The 8,016-nt window shown below is 36.6% G+C and overlaps 1 protein-coding gene across 1 annotated transcript in view; it reads right to left on the reverse strand.

Annotated features, from left to right (window-relative positions):
* Nucleotides 1-4,601, reverse strand: part of LOC112151204 (TLC domain-containing protein 4-B) — a 17,118-nt gene extending 12,517 nt beyond the window's left edge. The window contains exon 1 of the mRNA XM_024279952.2: nucleotides 3,813-4,601. The gene's annotated coding sequence lies outside the window, so the exon portion shown is untranslated. The remainder of the gene's footprint in view (nucleotides 1-3,812) is intronic.
* Nucleotides 4,602-8,016: the final 3,415 nt, after the last annotated feature.

Genomic DNA, 8,016 nt, shown 5'->3' on the forward strand with positions numbered 1-8,016 from the left:
AAATTAAAGCGTATTCTAGGGCATAGTTTCTGGAGAGCGGCAGGAGTTTATTGGAATTTGGTCTGAGTTACGCCTGGTTCACAGTGGACGTGGAGCGGCGTGAATGGGGGTCGCTTCCATTCGGCGCCCTTGTTAACCTGCGGTGTGGTTCACACAAGGAGCGGAAGACTCGCGTCGTGCAGCGGATTGCTTCAGCGTCTAGTCGATTTTGTGCGCGAGCCGCGAACCACCCGCATCAATTCTGGCAGGAAGTTACATCAAGATAAATGAGAAAATCCGGTTTATTTTCAAAATATAACCGATTTTTCACAATAAAACAACGCAGTTGACAAAATGTGATCCTATTTTTGTATGCAAACAGACTGTAGAGATGAAAATAAACATATAATCACACACATAATCTGATAAATATGTAATTATTGATTCATTTTAAACTTAAGCAAGAACATTAAAAAGAAAATTATTACATATTTCAATAAATTATGATTCTATCGCTCCTTTTCCATTTTTTTTTTCCAAAATTCCCATGATGCACCTGCATCATGCAGTGGGTGGGTTTTAATTCTCCTATGAACAACTGTTAGAGAGCAGTAAAATACCTCGTGTCCTGACCGCCTTTAAACCACAGCTGCCATGTGGTTTGGAGAGACCACACGTATTGATTGGGATAAGCGTTGGACCGTACTGTGGCCGATCGGAGCAAAACCGAGCGTCCAGGACTATTCTACGTCTTGTGCCTCATATATGTAATCCAGCGTTTACAGAAACCTGCCTTTTATTACAAATGTAACCACTTTACTAATGTTACGAGGAGTATCACGCAAGCAGAACTGATCTTGGCATTTAAGTTTTGATGAACTTCAACCTGGAAGTTAAACACGAAAATCTTGTCAGAATTCCTCAAATGTTTAGGATAGACTAGATAGAATGCTTTTGTGTACTTTAAGTGAATGTTGGCATCAAAAAGTGAAAACAAAAGTACAACTATAGTTATTGTGGCGACACTTTGATACACAAGGCTGCTCCTAAATAACAAAATGCATTTAGGAATGTATCAAGACAAGTTTACCCGGTAAACTGACAGGCAGGGACAGACCTGGCGCCCTTTAGCCTACAAAGGGAAATCTTTGTATTCTTAGATGTACATATACATATATATTGGCCATCATTTGTAACTATTTTAATAGCTGTCTGTGAAAAAAAAACACAAGCAATAAAGCTTATAGTGTACTTATATAAATCCCTTCCATAAAAATGCCTCGGCAGTCACAGATGGAGCTGCCGGTGACTGTTTGTCTCTTCAAGCTTGCTGGAGTCAGCCTGAGAATGCCACTGAGTCACAACCACACACTCGCACGGTGAATCATGGGCTCAACTGGCAGAGAAAGCAGGACATGTCTAGAGGCAACGGCTCTACTGGAAGTGGGTTTCAGCGTCGTCAGTTAGGGCTTTGGAACAGTTGCCTCATCAAAATGAAACAGAGGAATCTGCAATTTTGTGTCAAATTGCTTCATTTTGTTTTGGAAAAAGGCTGAATTCAGGGTGAAAACAGCTTGCAAATAAGCTCTCGCATAAGAGTGATGAGACATTGTGTTATCATTGTACTTAATAGTTTTTAAAGGGTTTTCAAGCAAACATCACACAATTCTGATACGTTGAGCTCTGGAACAGATGCTCCAGAAGGATTCAATCCAAGAAATATAACAGAAATAGGTTTTTTGGGAGAGATTTCCCCCATTTGCGACATTCTCTAAGGATCGGCACAATCTTTGTGCTGCCATCTAAGATCTCTTGCTCCTCTTTCGCCATATCCCATCGGGAGTCGCCAAAGAGAATCAGCTTTTACAGAGTTTTATGCCCTTCCTGATTTAATCCTGTATTTTATCCTGGCTGGGGACAAGCACAGGGAAACCCAGATTCAGACCCCCTGTGGATATTTAGTTATACACTATAGCGTAAAGGGTCTTGCCTAAAGGCTGGACAGGAATAAGCTCATGGTGCACCCTGGGACATGAACCCAGGTTTCCCATGAGCCAGTCCTGCATGCACCAACTGAGCCATCCAGCCACTTATCTAAGATCTCTTGAACGTTAAAAATATGCTAAAAGACAGAGAATGTTAACCTCAACACCAGTACTTGCAATTCCTGAACGTAGACTTGCAAGATGTCAAGCCTCCAAAAAGGACATTTTTAAACAAAACCCTTTTTATTTTGTTGTCATCTGAATGTAAAAATCTATCGTTTTTCAAGCCAAAGAACATCTAATGTGAGCTAGATAAAAAATAGTTAGCATTGTCTTTTAACAGGTAGCTGTTTTAAATCAGCCTTTAAATCTGATCTTCAAAATAAAGGTAAAAATAAAGCCAGTTCCACTTACATTATTCCTGCTCCCTACAAAGGTTTGTAGAATCCGGTGCGGCTCTGGGAAATTGTTGTTTCCTGAAGCTAGACTCGTTATATTACTGTGAAAACCAAAGTTCCTTAGAATCCTGATGTTGCAAAACTTTTCCTGTTAAAGCTGTTATGAATGACTGGCATCATCGTTGGAAACAGTTTTCAAGATTTACAACTACTTTGAAAACAGCTATTTCAAATAAATAAATGACCTGGAAGCTTCCATACATTATATACTGTTTATGAAAGTTTTTTTTCAAGATTTTTCAAATTCATTTTGAATGACCTAAAATCAATCTTTAGCCAAAATTAAACCAGTGAGCGAACAGTGCGGATTACGTTGATTCCTTGTATTTCTTGCAAGATAATCAAGTGTAAATTAAACATCTGTACAAACAAACATAATTACATAATTCGAATAATCGATTTGTTGATTGCACATCTAAATCTGGATAAAATCCATCGGACATAAGCGATCCAAAATAATCTGAGCCATATGAACTTTGGCTCACAGCCAGTGAATGTATGTCAGGGACAAGGTCACGTAAAGAAAATATCTTGTATTCGCTTGTTTAAACTGTGTAAGAGTTCACTGAAAAGATTATCTAAAACTTGTTAACAGGTGATTTATTTACACATATCCTAGAAAAGAAAGTAACATCTTCCAGAGAGCGGGAAAGTGCTGTACTGAGACACCACAGAGTCACCACTTTCCCTCCTCTGCTGGTTTATGCATTAATCTTTAATGTGGTGTGCTGTAAATAGGCATTCTTTCTGTAGAAGAGCAGCTTGTTCCATGAATATCTGGGTGAATCTTTGGCTGCAAAGAGAAGGGAAGGATAGTTTTACGCACACACGTGAGGCTCATTGGGGCAGCATGGTGGCAAAGGTTGACAAAGAGGAAGCAGCTGCGGCACCCTGGAGAATCAGTGACTATAGGGTGTTTTCTATGTTACATTTTAAGAGAATGTTGGGGAGGAGATGGGAAAATGAAAGGGATGATAACTATATTAGTGAAAAAAAGGTATGCGAACTATAAAGCATGTTGATTTTATTTTAAAAATATATATATATTAATAAGGATGAATATGTTTTTGCTTCTCATAACGGCAGACAAATGCGCTTGCGTAACACGGGTGGAACGCTTTTTCTTTTTTTCACCAGAGGAAACGATAGGCCCACGAAAATAACTTATGGTATGAACGCCATGTACGACGCGTCGATCACCCCCCCGAACGAGCTCAGCCCGGGGGGATTCAGATCCGCTTTGAAGCCAACGCGTAAAAACAAATCCCGCAAGGCCAGCTCGCGCCGCAGCGCCACATCCAGCTGCTGCTGCTGCGCGCGAGAGGAACCCCCGGCGGCCCTGTCCGTGGAGCCGCCGTGGATGCGCGCGCGGACGCGGCCGGCGGCTCACCTTCTGACGTTCATTCAGATGATTTGAGTCTCGCTCTCTCACGGCTGCTTATGGTCTCCAGGCTCGCTCCGTGCGTGATGAGTCAGGCGCGCCGCCATGTCCCGTCATTTTTGGTAAACAACAACAACAACAGCACGGTCCCATTCCCCGTCGTGGATGAGCAGAGGGGGCTGCGGCTCGCTGCTCGGACCGGATGGATCTGCGTTTGCCGAGAGTCCCGACCGACCAGCAGGAGCGTGCATCACTGCGGCGGAGGCGCGGATCGGGCAGCTCGGCGCTCGATTACAGCAACGACGAGGAAGAGGAGGCGGAGGCGCACAGTGACGAAGAGGGAGAGTGGTTAGTGCATGTGCGAGGTGCTCAAATTACAACTCACTTCTTAAAGACACAACACATAAACACAGCGAGCGTTATACATATCCTTTTCTGGCATCATTTGGTGATCTGGACCATGAAAGCAAAAAGCTTGTTTTATTTTTTTTACATTTTCTAATTTATTTCCAATCAGAGTTTAAACGAAATTTGGTGCACTTCCGGGATTTATTTAATAGGGAGTTTAATTTTGGCCCAGTTACCAAGAGATGCCTGATGGTGTAAAGAATTATGGTCTGAAATCACAAACGTGTTCATTTGCAGGAAATGTGAGGCTTTTATTTTGAAAATTACATTGGTGAATGCATAAACGGGTAAATAAACCACATTTTGCGTATTTATTATTGTTGTTATTTTTTCATTTGTCCTGTCCAGCCGTTTAGCAAACAGATAGGAGCTGAAAGCTTCTTATGTTGGACAGATTTTATGAAACTTTACAAATTTTCCGACGCACACAGTGTATATTTGTATAAACCACTTTTGTATTGGAGGAAAAACTTTAGTTATGTTAAATGTTTGTTTACATTTCTTGTTGGAACGGAAGGTTTACACAGAAGAGAGGAGAATATGGGGAATACGGGCTTTTATTTTGAAAATCAGATTGGTTAGTGCATGCAGGAAAAATATTATATTATTTCAAAATTATTCTTCTTTGATACATAATGTCTAAAACGAACATGAGAGTATAGATTGAGAAAAAAATATTTATTTATTTATTTATTTAAACAAACTTGTCTTGTCCAGCAGCTGAGCAAACAGATAAGACCTAAAGGCCTCTTGTGTTGGACAAATTTTACTCTTACAATAGGTGGAATCATCTGACACACAATGAGTATATCTGCATAAACCCCTTTTGTATTTGAAGTTAAAATTTATCCATATAAATTGGAGATAAAGGCTTTTATTTTGAAAATTAGATCGGTATATGCATACAGGAAACACACTTCTCACTTTTTTCCTATTTGACACCAATGTTTGACACATAACGTCTCATTCTAAATAAAAAAGCATGCATATAGTTTTAAAAATATAAGCATTTTATTTATTTATTTAGTCTGTCCAGCAGACAGATAAGAGCTGAAGTATTGGACAGATTTTACTGCTTCAGAAGGGGGAATCTTCTGGACACATGAGGTGTATATTTGTAAAAAATCATTTTGTATTTGAGGCTAAATTTTATTTATATTAATTACGGTTGTATATATTTCTTGTTGGAACAGATGGAAAAAAAAGAAGATAGAAGGAGAGAGTGGAATATTAAAGGTGGGGAATTATGGCTTTTATTTTGAAAATAAGATTTGTAAATCCATATAGGGGGAAAAAATGACACATGCTGTGTTATTATAAGAAATAAAAACGTGAAAATAAATCGAGAAATATCTACATTTTGGTAATATTTTTTTCCATTGTCTTGGTTTAAATCTAATCCAAAAATGTCATATATTAAATTTACTAAAGGACTATTTTTTTAGGGAATTTAGGCATAAAAATTGTAAGGAACTCTTACCACTAAAGTAGAATTAAAAACAGACTAAATGAATTGGTTTGACAATAAAATATTCACTACCAGCATCTATAGCATTTTTTTTATTTCTCTAAAAATACTTAAAAGAAAAACAATGCAAATAGTAATTAAAAAAGAAAATGAAAGACGTTGAATATGTCGCATTGCAAGACAAGCAAAGAGAAGTGACAAAAAACATATTTAATATTCAAGAAAAAAGTGCAAAGTCAAATACATTTAAAGAAATATTCAAAAGGAAATCTTGACTTGAAGAGAATAATATAGTAATAAACATGCAAATTAGATTTTTTCTATCTTGTTTTCCATCAGTTTGATATTTTTATTTGTAAAGACACTTATTTAAAGTCTTTAAAATGTCATTTAGCATGTTTATACTCATATTTAGAACACTGAAGTGTCCACTCATAACTTTTCAGTCATAAATTGCAAACATAGCTGATCATTTATTCCTATTCATTTTGTCTAATATCGTTTTTTAAGCAAAATTCTGAAATATAATTAAGTACTACACAGGGTAGAACCAGTTCACCTCCAGAAGTGTAAGACTGGTTAGTCAGGTTTTCCAACTGTAACCTTCACTTGAAAATACCAGCACACCTATGGGCCCAAAACATTTGGATCAGTCATAACACAGCCTGTTTGGACACACTAATCCTGAGCGCTGATGGTGGATGGAAACCTTTGGGCTACTAAACACTTTATGCTCATAATATAAGAGCTTCTAAAAATGATCATTTTAATTTCTGTTTTTTTCATAGAATTAATTCGAAAAATAGTGAAAATATTCCATGAATTGTATAGTTTCTGACAATACTTTAGTAGAACAGATAAAGCTTGAATTTAAAAAAAAATATCGATTTGTCGGAAAGTTGAGGTGAAATATCATTATTTAAATGTTAAACTGTCTCAGTTTCTTTAAGTATAAAACATGGCTCCTCTCATCTTCTACATCTTTTCTTTCATTCTTGCTGATAGTATCTCTGTTCTTCTCAAAGAACATCCTTAAAAACAAAAAAATCATCTCTGGCTATACCGTTGCTTACTACTGACCTCATCTTAGAGCTTCCGCTACTTTAGCTTTCTATGTAGACATATAATGTAACACAACTCTCACTGTCCTTGATTCACATATTTGATTTGGCTTAAGTTTCATTGCATAACCTTCCTGACACCTCTGAATATATCTAGATCAGGGGTCTGCAACCTTCCACACTTAAAAAGTCATTTGGGTCAATTTCTCACTGACAACAACAGGAGCCACAAAGTCTTCTTCACTTTTCAGGAAAATAAGACATAAGTTTGTTTTTATAGTAATGCTACTATTATGATAATAACTGTTTAAACAAACTTTTTTTTTGCCAAAATAAAATCAAGCACTTTGTTTTTTTTAACTTTGAAGTAGTTATATTTTTTTTCAGGGACTTCCTTTCTAAATAAAAGAGGTCCCGTGTCATACAGGATCATCTCAATACAGCAAATCCTTAGATTTTCAATTTTCAGACAAAAAAATGCAAATATAATGAACTTGTCCAGAGCTAATTCAGTGATATTTTTTTTACACTTCAAATCCTTGATTTTTTTTTTTAAAACGGACAATCTGGCTCTCAAAAGTCTGTCAAAAAGCTTCTGATATGTAATGTCCTTCATTATTTTGTAAATAAGTTACATTATTTTATTTATTTTTTTTTTTACTTTACTACTTACTTACCTTTTACAGTAGTATTTTTTAAAAAGTTTTATTTGTCTTTAACCAGAGAGCCATAATTGAAGGGTCAAAGAGCCACTGCAGGTTGCAGACCTGATCTAGACTGACACATGAAAGCATTGCGCCCCCTTGTGGTTGAATTACCTTAATGGAAAAAGGTGGAAGTACATAACATTTTTAAGAGACAAAAAAAACCTACAATGAACCCAGAAAAACGTTTTTTGTTTTTTTTAAATCCATGCTTTTCTGATCATTGAGAGAAGTAAATATATATATTTCATGTTTAATTATGTTTTGTCCTTTTATCTCAGTAAATCTCTAAAACTACTGCCATAGAAAAAATAAAACTATATAAATGTTTAAATATTAATAACTTTACATAGCTTAAAAATAATAGCAAAATGTTAACTTACAATAGTTCATGTGTGTAATAATTTAATAAAAAATGTGCATCAACATCCATACATACATACCAGGGCCATTATTTATCTTGGACACTATTGTTTACTACTTGCGCCCCCTGGACAAATGATGGACTGATAAAAAAATATTTCTCCCAGAGGAACATCAGAGAAACCAACAAATTAAGATAATTATCAACA

The sequence above is a fragment of the Oryzias melastigma genome, linkage group LG20 (genome assembly GCF_002922805.2).
Source record: "Oryzias melastigma strain HK-1 linkage group LG20, ASM292280v2, whole genome shotgun sequence".
In the NCBI taxonomy this organism is placed as follows: Eukaryota; Metazoa; Chordata; class Actinopteri; order Beloniformes; family Adrianichthyidae; genus Oryzias; species Oryzias melastigma.